This window comes from Ascaphus truei, unplaced genomic scaffold (assembly GCF_040206685.1).
Source record: "Ascaphus truei isolate aAscTru1 unplaced genomic scaffold, aAscTru1.hap1 HAP1_SCAFFOLD_2435, whole genome shotgun sequence".
In the NCBI taxonomy this organism is placed as follows: Eukaryota; Metazoa; Chordata; class Amphibia; order Anura; family Ascaphidae; genus Ascaphus; species Ascaphus truei.
Genome location: NW_027455361.1, coordinates 24,394 through 38,453, shown reverse-complemented (window position 1 = coordinate 38,453; position 14,060 = coordinate 24,394). Strand labels below are relative to the sequence as shown.

The 14,060-nt window shown below is 43.5% G+C and overlaps 8 non-coding genes across 8 annotated transcripts; all 8 read left to right on the top strand.

The window, feature by feature from the left end:
* The first annotated feature begins 2,032 nt into the window (after positions 1–2,032).
* TRNAF-AAA (transfer RNA phenylalanine (anticodon AAA)) lies at positions 2,033–2,106 on the top strand. The gene has a single exon. It is a non-coding gene; the product is annotated as a tRNA-Phe (tRNA).
* Positions 2,107–3,716: 1,610 nt separating this feature from the next.
* Positions 3,717–3,790, top strand: TRNAI-AAU (transfer RNA isoleucine (anticodon AAU)). Its single transcript has one exon. It is a non-coding gene; the product is annotated as a tRNA-Ile (tRNA).
* A 1,602-nt stretch (positions 3,791–5,392) lies between these two features.
* Positions 5,393–5,466, top strand: TRNAI-AAU (transfer RNA isoleucine (anticodon AAU)). The gene has a single exon. It is a non-coding gene; the product is annotated as a tRNA-Ile (tRNA).
* Positions 5,467–7,076: 1,610 nt separating this feature from the next.
* On the top strand, positions 7,077–7,150 carry TRNAF-AAA (transfer RNA phenylalanine (anticodon AAA)). The gene has a single exon. It is a non-coding gene; the product is annotated as a tRNA-Phe (tRNA).
* A 1,626-nt stretch (positions 7,151–8,776) lies between these two features.
* Positions 8,777–8,850, top strand: TRNAI-AAU (transfer RNA isoleucine (anticodon AAU)). Its single transcript has one exon. It is a non-coding gene; the product is annotated as a tRNA-Ile (tRNA).
* Positions 8,851–10,484: 1,634 nt separating this feature from the next.
* Positions 10,485–10,558, top strand: TRNAF-AAA (transfer RNA phenylalanine (anticodon AAA)). The gene has a single exon. It is a non-coding gene; the product is annotated as a tRNA-Phe (tRNA).
* Positions 10,559–12,157: 1,599 nt separating this feature from the next.
* TRNAI-AAU (transfer RNA isoleucine (anticodon AAU)) lies at positions 12,158–12,231 on the top strand. The gene has a single exon. It is a non-coding gene; the product is annotated as a tRNA-Ile (tRNA).
* A 1,586-nt stretch (positions 12,232–13,817) lies between these two features.
* Positions 13,818–13,891, top strand: TRNAF-AAA (transfer RNA phenylalanine (anticodon AAA)). Its single transcript has one exon. It is a non-coding gene; the product is annotated as a tRNA-Phe (tRNA).
* The last annotated feature ends 169 nt before the right edge of the window (positions 13,892–14,060 follow it).

Genomic DNA, 14,060 nt, shown 5'->3' with positions numbered 1-14,060 from the left:
TTTGCCTTCCTATGTAAGAAACTGTTCTTACATACTGTATGACGCAACTGTATGCCAAAAACCTATCTATGAACACAGGGAAAACACACTATTCTCTGTGTTAATAGCTACATTTCTTGGAGACCAAATACACTAAAAATCAGTGACACTGACTCCAAAACAGAGACAGTTGACATGTCTGGATTCTAAACACTATTCAGCATATGTACAGTATCAAGGCAAAAAGTGGTATGATTGCAGACCAAAACACTCTGCACCCTAGGAAGGAATGGGGAAAAAAAACGAATCACAGTGATCCCAACCAATATGGCCGGTTAGCTCAGATGGTTAGAGCGTGGTGCTAATAACGCCAAGGTCGCGGGTTCGATCCCCGTACTGGCCAAAGTTTTACAGGTATTTGACATATGTCTCTCTTTATAGACCCCTGACGAGTTAGTTTGAAGGATTATTCCTTTCGGAAGGATTGTTGATGCACTTTGTATAGACGCAAAAAGAGGGGGACAACATCCATCCTGTTGTAAGTGTACAAAAAGAGTGATTTCTTTCTTTGCCACTCCATTTTTATTTTTAACAAATGGTACAGTATATATCACCTTGGTACTACAGTATATGCAATGTAAATATGCGGATGAACAGAGCATAGAATAAAGAAGAGAGCATAGAATAAAGAAGCAGCTAGCACAAACAGTAATTATCACTGAAGTGACGTGAGTAATGCTAACGATTGAGAAGCCCTGAATTGTAAGGATGGAAAAGATACCACCTGCATGTAGTACTTATGAACTCATGTAGTCATGTAGTCATGGCAAGCAGACAGCATGTCGCCCCCTATTGGCTGCAATCCTTCTGGGCTAAAAATAAAAACTATCTGCTGGCACGTTTTCTTTCTCAATCCGCCCCATTCACCAGGAAGAGAGACAGAAACAGTTCACCTCCGCATCCATTTCCTCATTCATTTCCTCTCTCACTTTAACGCTGGCTGCATCTGAGACAGTGGGAGGGAAGTTGAGAGATCAAAAAAGAGTCACAACCATTCCAAATCCTGTCCTATCAACAGGCTGCTGCTGTCTCTCTGCTCTCAAGGAATTTAATTTGCATGTGAGGGACAAACTGATGTCTCTGCCTCTCTGCCTCTCTGCCTCTCTGCCTCTCTGCCTCTCTGCCTCTCTGCCTCTCTGCCTCTCTGCCTCTCTGCCTCTCTGCCTCTCTGCCTCTCTGCCTCTCTGCCTCTCTGCCTCTCTGCCTCTCTGCCTCTCTGCCTCTCTGCCTCTCTGCCTCTCTGCCTCTCTGCCTCTCTGCCTCTCTGCCTCTCTGCCTCTCTGCCTCTCTGCCTCTCTGCCTCTCTGCCTGAACAGGTCTACTGTATACTAAAGCTCTAGACCTGTGAGCTAGCCTGTGTGATGTTGTCACAACGTATCCACGGACACATTGGGAATTGTGACATCATCATCATGATCATCACACAGACTGGCTGTCCTGTAAGAGACAGAAAGATAGATAGAGACACAGACAGAGAGATGCACTTAGAAATAGATAGGCCCAGGCACAGACTGCATTGGGCTTCTGTATCCTACAATGACATTTGAATGAAAAAGAATTTCAGGGGAGTTACATGGTGCATATTTTAACATGAGATCTATACTGTATATATATATGTTGTATTACTGTACATCATTTATTTGCCTCCAAATATCCGCCATATGTGAAGGGGCGTAAGTCTAAAATTTGCCTTCCTATGTAAGAAACTGTTCTTACATACTGTATGACGCAACTGTATGCCAAAAACCTATCTATGAACACAGGGAAAACACACTATTCTCTGTGTTAATAGCTACATTTCTTGGAGACCAAATACACTAAAAATCAGTGACACTGACTCCAAAACAGAGACAGTTGACATGTCTGGATTCTAAACACTATTCAGCATATGTACAGTATCAAGGCAAAAAGTGGTATGATTGCAGACCAAAACACTCTGCACCCTAGGAAGGAATGGGGAAAAAAAACGAATCACAGTGATCCCAGACAATATGGCCGGTTAGCTCAGATGGTTAGAGCGTGGTGCTAAAAACGCCAAGGTCGCGGGTTCGATCCCCGTACTGGCCAAAGTTTTACAGGTATTTGACATATGTCTCTCTTTATAGACCCCTGACGAGTTAGTTTGAAGGATTATTCCTTTCGGAAGGATTGTTGATGCACTTTGTATAGACGCAAAAAGAGGGGGACAACATCCATCCTGTTGTAAGTGTACAAAAAGAGTGATTTCTTTCTTTGCCACTCCATTTTTATTTTTAACAAATGGTACAGTATATATCACCTTGGTACTACAGTATATGCAATGTAAATATGCGGATGAACAGAGCATAGAATAAAGAAGAGAGCATAGAATAAAGAAGCAGCTAGCGCAAACAGTAATTATCACTGAAGTGACGTGAGTAATGCTAACGATTGAGAAGCCCTGAATTGTAAGGATGGAAAAGATACCACCTGCATGTAGTACTTATGAACTCATGTAGTCATGTAGTCATGGCAAGCAGACAGCACGTCGCCCCCTATTGGCTGCAATCCTTCTGGGCTAAAAATAAAAACTATCTGCTGGCACGTTTTCTTTCTCAATCCGCCCCATTCACCAGGAAGAGAGACAGAAACAGTTCACCTCCGCATCCATTTCCTCATTCATTTCCTCTCTCACTTTAACGCTGGCTGCATCTGAGACAGTGGGAGGGAAGTTGAGAGATCAAAAAAGAGTCACAACCATTCCAAATCCTGTCCTATCAACAGGCTGCTGCTGTCTCTCTGCTCTCAAGGAATTTAATTTGCATGGGAGGGACAAACTGATGTCTCTGCCTCTCTGCCTCTCTGCCTCTCTGCCTCTCTGCCTCTCTGCCTCTCTGCCTCTCTGCCTCTCTGCCTCTCTGCCTCTCTGCCTCTCTGCCTCTCTGCCTCTCTGCCTCTCTGCCTCTCTGCCTCTCTGCCTCTCTGCCTCTCTGCCTCTCTGCCTCTCTGCCTCTTTGCCTCTCTGCCTCCATGGCTGAACAGGTCTACTGTATACTAAAGCTCTAGACCTGTGTGCTAGCCTGTGTGATGTTGTCACAACGTATCCACGGACACATTGGGAATTGTGACATCATCATCATGATCATCACACAGACTGGCTGTCCTGTAAGAGACAGAAAGATAGATAGAGACACAGACAGAGAGATGCACTGAGAAATAGATAGGCCCAGGCACAGACTGCATTGGGCTTCTGTATCCTACAATGACATTTGAATGAAAAAGAATTTCAGGGGAGTTACATGGTGCATATTTTAACATGAGATCTATACTGTATATATATATGTTGTATTACTGTACATCATTTATTTGCCTCCAAATATCCGCCATATGTGAAGGGGCGTAAGTCTAAAATTTGCCTTCCTATGTAAGAAACTGTTCTTACATAATGTATGACGCAACTGTATGCCAAAAACCTATCTATGAACACAGGGAAAACACACTATTCTCTGTGTTAATAGCTACATTTCTTGGAGACCAAATACACTAAAAATCAGTGACACTGACTCCAAAACAGAGACAGTTGACATGTCTGGATTCTAAACACTATTCAGCATATGTACAGTATCAAGGCAAAAAGTGGTATGATTGCAGACCAAAACACTCTGCACCCTAGGAAGGAATGGGGAAAAAAAACGAATCACAGTGATCCCAACCAATATGGCCGGTTAGCTCAGATGGTTAGAGCGTGGTGCTAATAACGCCAAGGTCGCGGGTTCGATCCCCGTACTGGCCAAAGTTTTACAGGTATTTGACATATGTCTCTCTTTATAGACCCCTGACGAGTTAGTTTGAAGGATTATTCCTTTCGGAAGGATTGTTGATGCACTTTGTATAGACGCAAAAAGAGGGGGACAACATCCATCCTGTTGTAAGTGTACAAAAAGAGTGATTTCTTTCTGTGCCACTCCATTTTTATTTTTAACAAATGGTACAGTATATATCACCTTGGTACTACAGTATATGCAATGTAAATATGCGGATGAACAGAGCATAGAATAAAGAAGAGAGCATAGAATAAAGAAGCAGCTAGCGCAAACAGTAATTATCACTGAAGTGACGTGAGTAATGCTAACGATTGAGAAGCCCTGAATTGTAAGGATGGAAAAGATACCACCTGCATGTAGTACTTATGAACTCATGTAGTCATGTAGTCATGGCAAGCAGACAGCATGTCGCCCCCTATTGGCTGCAATCCTTCTGGGCTAAAAATAAAAACTATCTGCTGGCACGTTTTCTTTCTCAATCCGCCCCATTCACCAGGAAGAGAGACAGAAACAGTTCACCTCCGCATCCATTTCCTCATTCATTTCCTCTCTCACTTTAACGCTGGCTGCATCTGAGACAGTGGGAGGGAAGTTGAGAGATCAAAAAAGAGTCACAACCATTCCAAATCCTGTCCTATCAACAGGCTGCTGCTGTCTCTCTGCTCTCAAGGAATTTAATTTGCATGGGAGGGACAAACTGATGTCTCTGCCTCTCTGCCTCTCTGCCTCTCTGCCTCTCTGCCTCTCTGCCTCTCTGCCTCTCTGCCTCTCTGCCTCTCTGCCTCTCTGCCTCTCTGCCTCTCTGCCTCTCTGCCTCTCTGCCTCTCTGCCTCTCTGCCTCTCTGCCTCTCTGCCTCTCTGCCTCTCTGCCTCTCTGCCTCTCTGCCTGAACAGGTCTACTGTATACTAAAGCTCTAGACCTGTGAGCTAGCCTGTGTGATGTTGTCACAACGTATCCACGGACACATTGGGAATTGTGACATCATCATCATGATCATCACACAGACTGGCTGTCCTGTAAGAGACAGAAAGATAGATAGAGACACAGACAGAGAGATGCACTTAGAAATAGATATGCCAAGGCACAGACTGCATTGGGCTTCTGTATCCTACAATGACATTTGAATGAAAAAGAATTTCAGGGGAGTTACATGGTGCATATTTTAACATGAGATCTATACTGTATATATATATGTTGTATTACTGTACATCATTTATTTGCCTCCAAATATCCGCCATATGTGAAGGGGCGTAAGTCTAAAATTTGCCTTCCTATGTAAGAAACTGTTCTTACATACTGTATGACGCAACTGTATGCCAAAAACCTATCTATGAACACAGGGAAAACACACTATTCTCTGTGTTAATAGCTACATTTCTTGGAGACCAAATACACTAAAAATCAGTGACACTGACTCCAAAACAGAGACAGTTGACATGTCTGGATTCTAAACACTATTCAGCATATGTACAGTATCAAGGCAAAAAGTGGTATGATTGCAGACCAAAACACTCTGCACCCTAGGAAGGAATGGGGAAAAAAAACGAATCACAGTGATCCCAACCAATATGGCCGGTTAGCTCAGATGGTTAGAGCGTGGTGCTAATAACGCCAAGGTCGCGGGTTCGATCCCCGTACTGGCCAAAGTTTTACAGGTATTTGACATATGTCTCTCTTTATAGACCCCTGACGAGTTAGTTTGAAGGATTATTCCTTTCGGAAGGATTGTTGATGCACTTTGTATAGACGCAAAAAGAGGGGGACAACATCCATCCTGTTGTAAGTGTACAAAAAGAGTGATTTCTTTCTTTGCCACTCCATTTTTATTTTTAACAAATGGTACAGTATATATCACCTTGGTACTACAGTATATGCAATGTAAATATGCGGATGAACAGAGCATAGAATAAAGAAGAGAGCATAGAATAAAGAAGCAGCTAGCACAAACAGTAATTATCACTGAAGTGACGTGAGTAATGCTAACGATTGAGAAGCCCTGAATTGTAAGGATGGAAAAGATACCACCTGCATGTAGTACTTATGAACTCATGTAGTCATGTAGTCATGGCAAGCAGACAGCATGTCGCCCCCTATTGGCTGCAATCCTTCTGGGCTAAAAATAAAAACTATCTGCTGGCACGTTTTCTTTCTCAATCCGCCCCATTCACCAGGAAGAGAGACAGAAACAGTTCACCTCCGCATCCATTTCCTCATTCATTTCCTCTCTCACTTTAACGCTGGCTGCATCTGAGACAGTGGGAGGGAAGTTGAGAGATCAAAAAAGAGTCACAACCATTCCAAATCCTGTCCTATCAACAGGCTGCTGCTGTCTCTCTGCTCTCAAGGAATTTAATTTGCATGTGAGGGACAAACTGATGTCTCTGCCTCTCTGCCTCTCTGCCTCTCTGCCTCTCTGCCTCTCTGCCTCTCTGCCTCTCTGCCTCTCTGCCTCTCTGCCTCTCTGCCTCTCTGCCTCTCTGCCTCTCTGCCTCTCTGCCTCTCTGCCTCTCTGCCTCTCTGCCTCTCTGCCTCTCTGCCTCTCTGCCTCTCTGCCTCTCTGCCTCTCTGCCTGAACAGGTCTACTGTATACTAAAGCTCTAGACCTGTGAGCTAGCCTGTGTGATGTTGTCACAACGTATCCACGGACACATTGGGAATTGTGACATCATCATCATGATCATCACACAGACTGGCTGTCCTGTAAGAGACAGAAAGATAGATAGAGACACAGACAGAGAGATGCACTTAGAAATAGATAGGCCCAGGCACAGACTGCATTGGGCTTCTGTATCCTACAATGACATTTGAATGAAAAAGAATTTCAGGGGAGTTACATGGTGCATATTTTAACATGAGATCTATACTGTATATATATATGTTGTATTACTGTACATCATTTATTTGCCTCCAAATATCCGCCATATGTGAAGGGGCGTAAGTCTAAAATTTGCCTTCCTATGTAAGAAACTGTTCTTACATACTGTATGACGCAACTGTATGCCAAAAACCTATCTATGAACACAGGGAAAACACACTATTCTCTGTGTTAATAGCTACATTTCTTGGAGACCAAATACACTAAAAATCAGTGACACTGACTCCAAAACAGAGACAGTTGACATGTCTGGATTCTAAACACTATTCAGCATATGTACAGTATCAAGGCAAAAAGTGGTATGATTGCAGACCAAAACACTCTGCACCCTAGGAAGGAATGGGGAAAAAAAACGAATCACAGTGATCCCAACCAATATGGCCGGTTAGCTCAGATGGTTAGAGCGTGGTGCTAAAAACGCCAAGGTCGCGGGTTCGATCCCCGTACTGGCCAAAGTTTTACAGGTATTTGACATATGTCTCTCTTTATAGACCCCTGACGAGTTAGTTTGAAGGATTATTCCTTTCGGAAGGATTGTTGATGCACTTTGTATAGACGCAAAAAGAGGGGGACAACATCCATCCTGTTGTAAGTGTACAAAAAGAGTGATTTCTTTCTTTGCCACTCCATTTTTATTTTTAACAAATGGTACAGTATATATCACCTTGGTACTACAGTATATGCAATGTAAATATGCGGATGAACAGAGCATAGAATAAAGAAGAGAGCATAGAATAAAGAAGCAGCTAGCGCAAACAGTAATTATCACTGAAGTGACGTGAGTAATGCTAACGATTGAGAAGCCCTGAATTGTAAGGATGGAAAAGATACCACCTGCATGTAGTACTTATGAACTCATGTAGTCATGTAGTCATGGCAAGCAGACAGCACGTCGCCCCCTATTGGCTGCAATCCTTCTGGGCTAAAAATAAAAACTATCTGCTGGCACGTTTTCTTTCTCAATCCGCCCCATTCACCAGGAAGAGAGACAGAAACAGTTCACCTCCGCATCCATTTCCTCATTCATTTCCTCTCTCACTTTAACGCTGGCTGCATCTGAGACAGTGGGAGGGAAGTTGAGAGATCAAAAAAGAGTCACAACCATTCCAAATCCTGTCCTATCAACAGGCTGCTGCTGTCTCTCTGCTCTCAAGGAATTTAATTTGCATGGGAGGGACAAACTGATGTCTCTGCCTCTCTGCCTCTCTGCCTCTCTGCCTCTCTGCCTCTCTGCCTCTCTGCCTCTCTGCCTCTCTGCCTCTCTGCCTCTCTGCCTCTCTGCCTCTCTGCCTCTCTGCCTCTCTGCCTCTCTGCCTCTCTGCCTCTCTGCCTCTCTGCCTCTCTGCCTCTCTGCCTCTCTGCCTCTCTGCCTCTTTGCCTCTCTGCCTCCATGGCTGAACAGGTCTACTGTATACTAAAGCTCTAGACCTGTGTGCTAGCCTGTGTGATGTTGTCACAACGTATCCACGGACACATTGGGAATTGTGACATCATCATCATGATCATCACACAGACTGGCTGTCCTGTAAGAGACAGAAAGATAGATAGAGACACAGACAGAGAGATGCACTTAGAAATAGATAGGCCCAGGCACAGACTGCATTGGGCTTCTGTATCCTACAATGACATTTGAATGAAAAAGAATTTCAGGGGAGTTACATGGTGCATATTTTAACATGAGATCTATACTGTATATATATATGTTGTATTACTGTACATCATTTATTTGCCTCCAAATATCCGCCATATGTGAAGGGGCGTAAGTCTAAAATTTGCCTTCCTATGTAAGAAACTGTTCTTACATAATGTATGACGCAACTGTATGCCAAAAACCTATCTATGAACACAGGGAAAACACACTATTCTCTGTGTTAATAGCTACATTTCTTGGAGACCAAATACACTAAAAATCAGTGACACTGACTCCAAAACAGAGACAGTTGACATGTCTGGATTCTAAACACTATTCAGCATATGTACAGTATCAAGGCAAAAAGTGGTATGATTGCAGACCAAAACACTCTGCACCCTAGGAAGGAATGGGGAAAAAAAACGAATCACAGTGATCCCAACCAATATGGCCGGTTAGCTCAGATGGTTAGAGCGTGGTGCTAATAACGCCAAGGTCGCGGGTTCGATCCCCGTACTGGCCAAAGTTTTACAGGTATTTGACATATGTCTCTCTTTATAGACCCCTGACGAGTTAGTTTGAAGGATTATTCCTTTCGGAAGGATTGTTGATGCACTTTGTATAGACGCAAAAAGAGGGGGACAACATCCATCCTGTTGTAAGTGTACAAAAAGAGTGATTTCTTTCTGTGCCACTCCATTTTTATTTTTAACAAATGGTACAGTATATATCACCTTGGTACTACAGTATATGCAATGTAAATATGCGGATGAACAGAGCATAGAATAAAGAAGAGAGCATAGAATAAAGAAGCAGCTAGCGCAAACAGTAATTATCACTGAAGTGACGTGAGTAATGCTAACGATTGAGAAGCCCTGAATTGTAAGGATGGAAAAGATACCACCTGCATGTAGTACTTATGAACTCATGTAGTCATGTAGTCATGGCAAGCAGACAGCATGTCGCCCCCTATTGGCTGCAATCCTTCTGGGCTAAAAATAAAAACTATCTGCTGGCACGTTTTCTTTCTCAATCCGCCCCATTCACCAGGAAGAGAGACAGAAACAGTTCACCTCCGCATCCATTTCCTCATTCATTTCCTCTCTCACTTTAACGCTGGCTGCATCTGAGACAGTGGGAGGGAAGTTGAGAGATCAAAAAAGAGTCACAACCATTCCAAATCCTGTCCTATCAACAGGCTGCTGCTGTCTCTCTGCTCTCAAGGAATTTAATTTGCATGGGAGGGACAAACTGATGTCTCTGCCTCTCTGCCTCTCTGCCTCTCTGCCTCTCTGCCTCTCTGCCTCTCTGCCTCTCTGCCTCTCTGCCTCTCTGCCTCTCTGCCTCTCTGCCTCTCTGCCTCTCTGCCTCTCTGCCTCTCTGCCTCTCTGCCTCTCTGCCTCTCTGCCTCTCTGCCTCTCTGCCTCTCTGCCTCTCTGCCTCTCTGCCTCTCTGCCTCTCTGCCTCTCTGCCTGAACAGGTCTACTGTATACTAAAGCTCTAGACCTGTGAGCTAGCCTGTGTGATGTTGTCACAACGTATCCACGGACACATTGGGAATTGTGACATCATCATCATGATCATCACACAGACTGGCTGTCCTGTAAGAGACAGAAAGATAGATAGAGACACAGACAGAGAGATGCACTTAGAAATAGATAGGCCCAGGCACAGACTGCATTGGGCTTCTGTATCCTACAATGACATTTGAATGAAAAAGAATTTCAGGGGAGTTACATGGTGCATATTTTAACATGAGATCTATACTGTATATATATATGTTGTATTACTGTACATCATTTATTTGCCTCCAAATATCCGCCATATGTGAAGGGGCGTAAGTCTAAAATTTGCCTTCCTATGTAAGAAACTGTTCTTACATACTGTATGACGCAACTGTATGCCAAAAACCTATCTATGAACACAGGGAAAACACACTATTCTCTGTGTTAATAGCTACATTTCTTGGAGACCAAATACACTAAAAATCAGTGACACTGACTCCAAAACAGAGACAGTTGACATGTCTGGATTCTAAACACTATTCAGCATATGTACAGTATCAAGGCAAAAAGTGGTATGATTGCAGACCAAAACACTCTGCACCCTAGGAAGGAATGGGGAAAAAAAACGAATCACAGTGATCCCAACCAATATGGCCGGTTAGCTCAGATGGTTAGAGCGTGGTGCTAAAAACGCCAAGGTCGCGGGTTCGATCCCCGTACTGGCCAAAGTTTTACAGGTATTTGACATATGTCTCTCTTTATAGACCCCTGACGAGTTAGTTTGAAGGATTATTCCTTTCGGAAGGATTGTTGATGCACTTTGTATAGACGCAAAAAGAGGGGGACAACATCCATCCTGTTGTAAGTGTACAAAAAGAGTGATTTCTTTCTTTGCCACTCCATTTTTATTTTTAACAAATGGTACAGTATATATCACCTTGGTACTACAGTATATGCAATGTAAATATGCGGATGAACAGAGCATAGAATAAAGAAGCAGCTAGCGCAAACAGTAATTATCACTGAAGTGACGTGAGTAATGCTAACGATTGAGAAGCCCTGAATTGTAAGGATGGAAAAGATACCACCTGCATGTAGTACTTATGAACTCATGTAGTCATGTAGTCATGGCAAGCAGACAGCACGTCGCCCCCTATTGGCTGCAATCCTTCTGGGCTAAAAATAAAAACTATCTGCTGGCACGTTTTCTTTCTCAATCCGCCCCATTCACCAGGAAGAGAGACAGAAACAGTTCACCTCCGCATCCATTTCCTCATTCATTTCCTCTCTCACTTTAACGCTGGCTGCATCTGAGACAGTGGGAGGGAAGTTGAGAGATCAAAAAAGAGTCACAACCATTCCAAATCCTGTCCTATCAACAGGCTGCTGCTGTCTCTCTGCTCTCAAGGAATTTAATTTGCATGGGAGGGACAAACTGATGTCTCTGCCTCTCTGCCTCTCTGCCTCTCTGCCTCTCTGCCTCTCTGCCTCTCTGCCTCTCTGCCTCTCTGCCTCTCTGCCTCTCTGCCTCTCTGCCTCTCTGCCTCTCTGCCTCTCTGCCTCTCTGCCTCTCTGCCTCTCTGCCTCTCTGCCTCTCTGCCTCTCTGCCTCTCTGCCTCTTTGCCTCTCTGCCTCCATGGCTGAACAGGTCTACTGTATACTAAAGCTCTAGACCTGTGTGCTAGCCTGTGTGATGTTGTCACAACGTATCCACGGACACATTGGGAATTGTGACATCATCATCATGATCATCACACAGACTGGCTGTCCTGTAAGAGACAGAAAGATAGATAGAGACACAGACAGAGAGATGCACTTAGAAATAGATAGGCCCAGGCACAGACTGCATTGGGCTTCTGTATCCTACAATGACATTTGAATGAAAAAGAATTTCAGGGGAGTTACATGGTGCATATTTTAACATGAGATCTATACTGTATATATATATGTTGTATTACTGTACATCATTTATTTGCCTCCAAATATCCGCCATATGTGAAGGGGCGTAAGTCTAAAATTTGCCTTCCTATGTAAGAAACTGTTCTTACATAATGTATGACGCAACTGTATGCCAAAAACCTATCTATGAACACAGGGAAAACACACTATTCTCTGTGTTAATAGCTACATTTCTTGGAGACCAAATACACTAAAAATCAGTGACACTGACTCCAAAACAGAGACAGTTGACATGTCTGGATTCTAAACACTATTCAGCATATGTACAGTATCAAGGCAAAAAGTGGTATGATTGCAGACCAAAACACTCTGCACCCTAGGAAGGAATGGGGAAAAAAAACGAATCACAGTGATCCCAACCAATATGGCCGGTTAGCTCAGATGGTTAGAGCGTGGTGCTAATAACGCCAAGGTCGCGGGTTCGATCCCCGTACTGGCCAAAGTTTTACAGGTATTTGACATATGTCTCTCTTTATAGACCCCTGACGAGTTAGTTTGAAGGATTATTCCTTTCGGAAGGATTGTTGATGCACTTTGTATAGACGCAAAAAGAGGGGGACAACATCCATCCTGTTGTAAGTGTACAAAAAGTGTGATTTCTTTCTGTGCCACTCCATTTTTATTTTTAACAAATGGTACAGTATATATCACCTTGGTACTACAGTATATGCAATGTAAATATGCGGATGAACAGAGCATAGAATAAAGAAGAGAGCATAGAATAAAGAAGCAGCTAGCGCAAACAGTAATTATCACTGAAGTGACGTGAGTAATGCTAACGATTGAGAAGCCCTGAATTGTAAGGATGGAAAAGATACCACCTGCATGTAGTACTTATGAACTCATGTAGTCATGTAGTCATGGCAAGCAGACAGCATGTCGCCCCCTATTGGCTGCAATCCTTCTGGGCTAAAAATAAAAACTATCTGCTGGCACGTTTTCTTTCTCAATCCGCCCCATTCACCAGGAAGAGAGACAGAAACAGTTCACCTCCGCATCCATTTCCTCATTCATTTCCTCTCTCACTTTAACGCTGGCTGCATCTGAGACAGTGGGAGGGAAGTTGAGAGATCAAAAAAGAGTCACAACCATTCCAAATCCTGTCCTATCAACAGGCTGCTGCTGTCTCTCTGCTCTCAAGGAATTTAATTTGCATGGGAGGGACAAACTGATGTCTCTGCCTCTCTGCCTCTCTGCCTCTCTGCCTCTCTGCCTCTCTGCCTCTCTGCCTCTCTGCCTCTCTGCCTCTCTGCCTCTCTGCCTCTCTGCCTCTCTGCCTCTCTGCCTCTCTGCCTCTCTGCCTCTCTGCCTCTCTGCCTCTCTGCCTCTCTGCCTCTCTGCCTGAACAGGTCTACTGTATACTAAAGCTCTAGACCTGTGAGCTAGCCTGTGTGATGTTGTCACAACGTATCCACGGACACATTGGGAATTGTGACATCATCATCATGATCATCACACAGACTGGCTGTCCTGTAAGAGACAGAAAGATAGATAGAGACACAGACAGAGAGATGCACTTAGAAATAGATAGGCCCAGGCACAGACTGCATTGGGCTTCTGTATCCTACAATGACATTTGAATGAAAAAGAATTTCAGGGGAGTTACATGGTGCATATTTTAACATGAGATCTATACTGTATATATATATGTTGTATTACTGTACATCATTTATTTGCCTCCAAATATCCGCCATATGTGAAGGGGCGTAAGTCTAAAATTTGCCTTCCTATGTAAGAAACTGTTCTTACATACTGTATGACGCAACTGTATGCCAAAAACCTATCTATGAACACAGGGAAAACACACTATTCTCTGTGTTAATAGCTACATTTCTTGGAGACCAAATACACTAAAAATCAGTGACACTGACTCCAAAACAGAGACAGTTGACATGTCTGGATTCTAAACACTATTCAGCATATGTACAGTATCAAGGCAAAAAGTGGTATGATTGCAGACCAAAACACTCTGCACCCTAGGAAGGAATGGGGAAAAAAAACGAATCACAGTGATCCCAACCAATATGGCCGGTTAGCTCAGATGGTTAGAGCGTGGTGCTAAAAACGCCAAGGTCGCGGGTTCGATCCCCGTACTGGCCAAAGTTTTACAGGTATTTGACATATGTCTCTCTTTATAGACCCCTGACGAGTTAGTTTGAAGGATTATTCCTTTCGGAAGGATTGTTGATGCACTTTGTATAGACGCAAAAAGAGGGGGACAACATCCATCCTGTTGTAAGTGTACAAAAAGAGTGATTTCTTTCTTTGC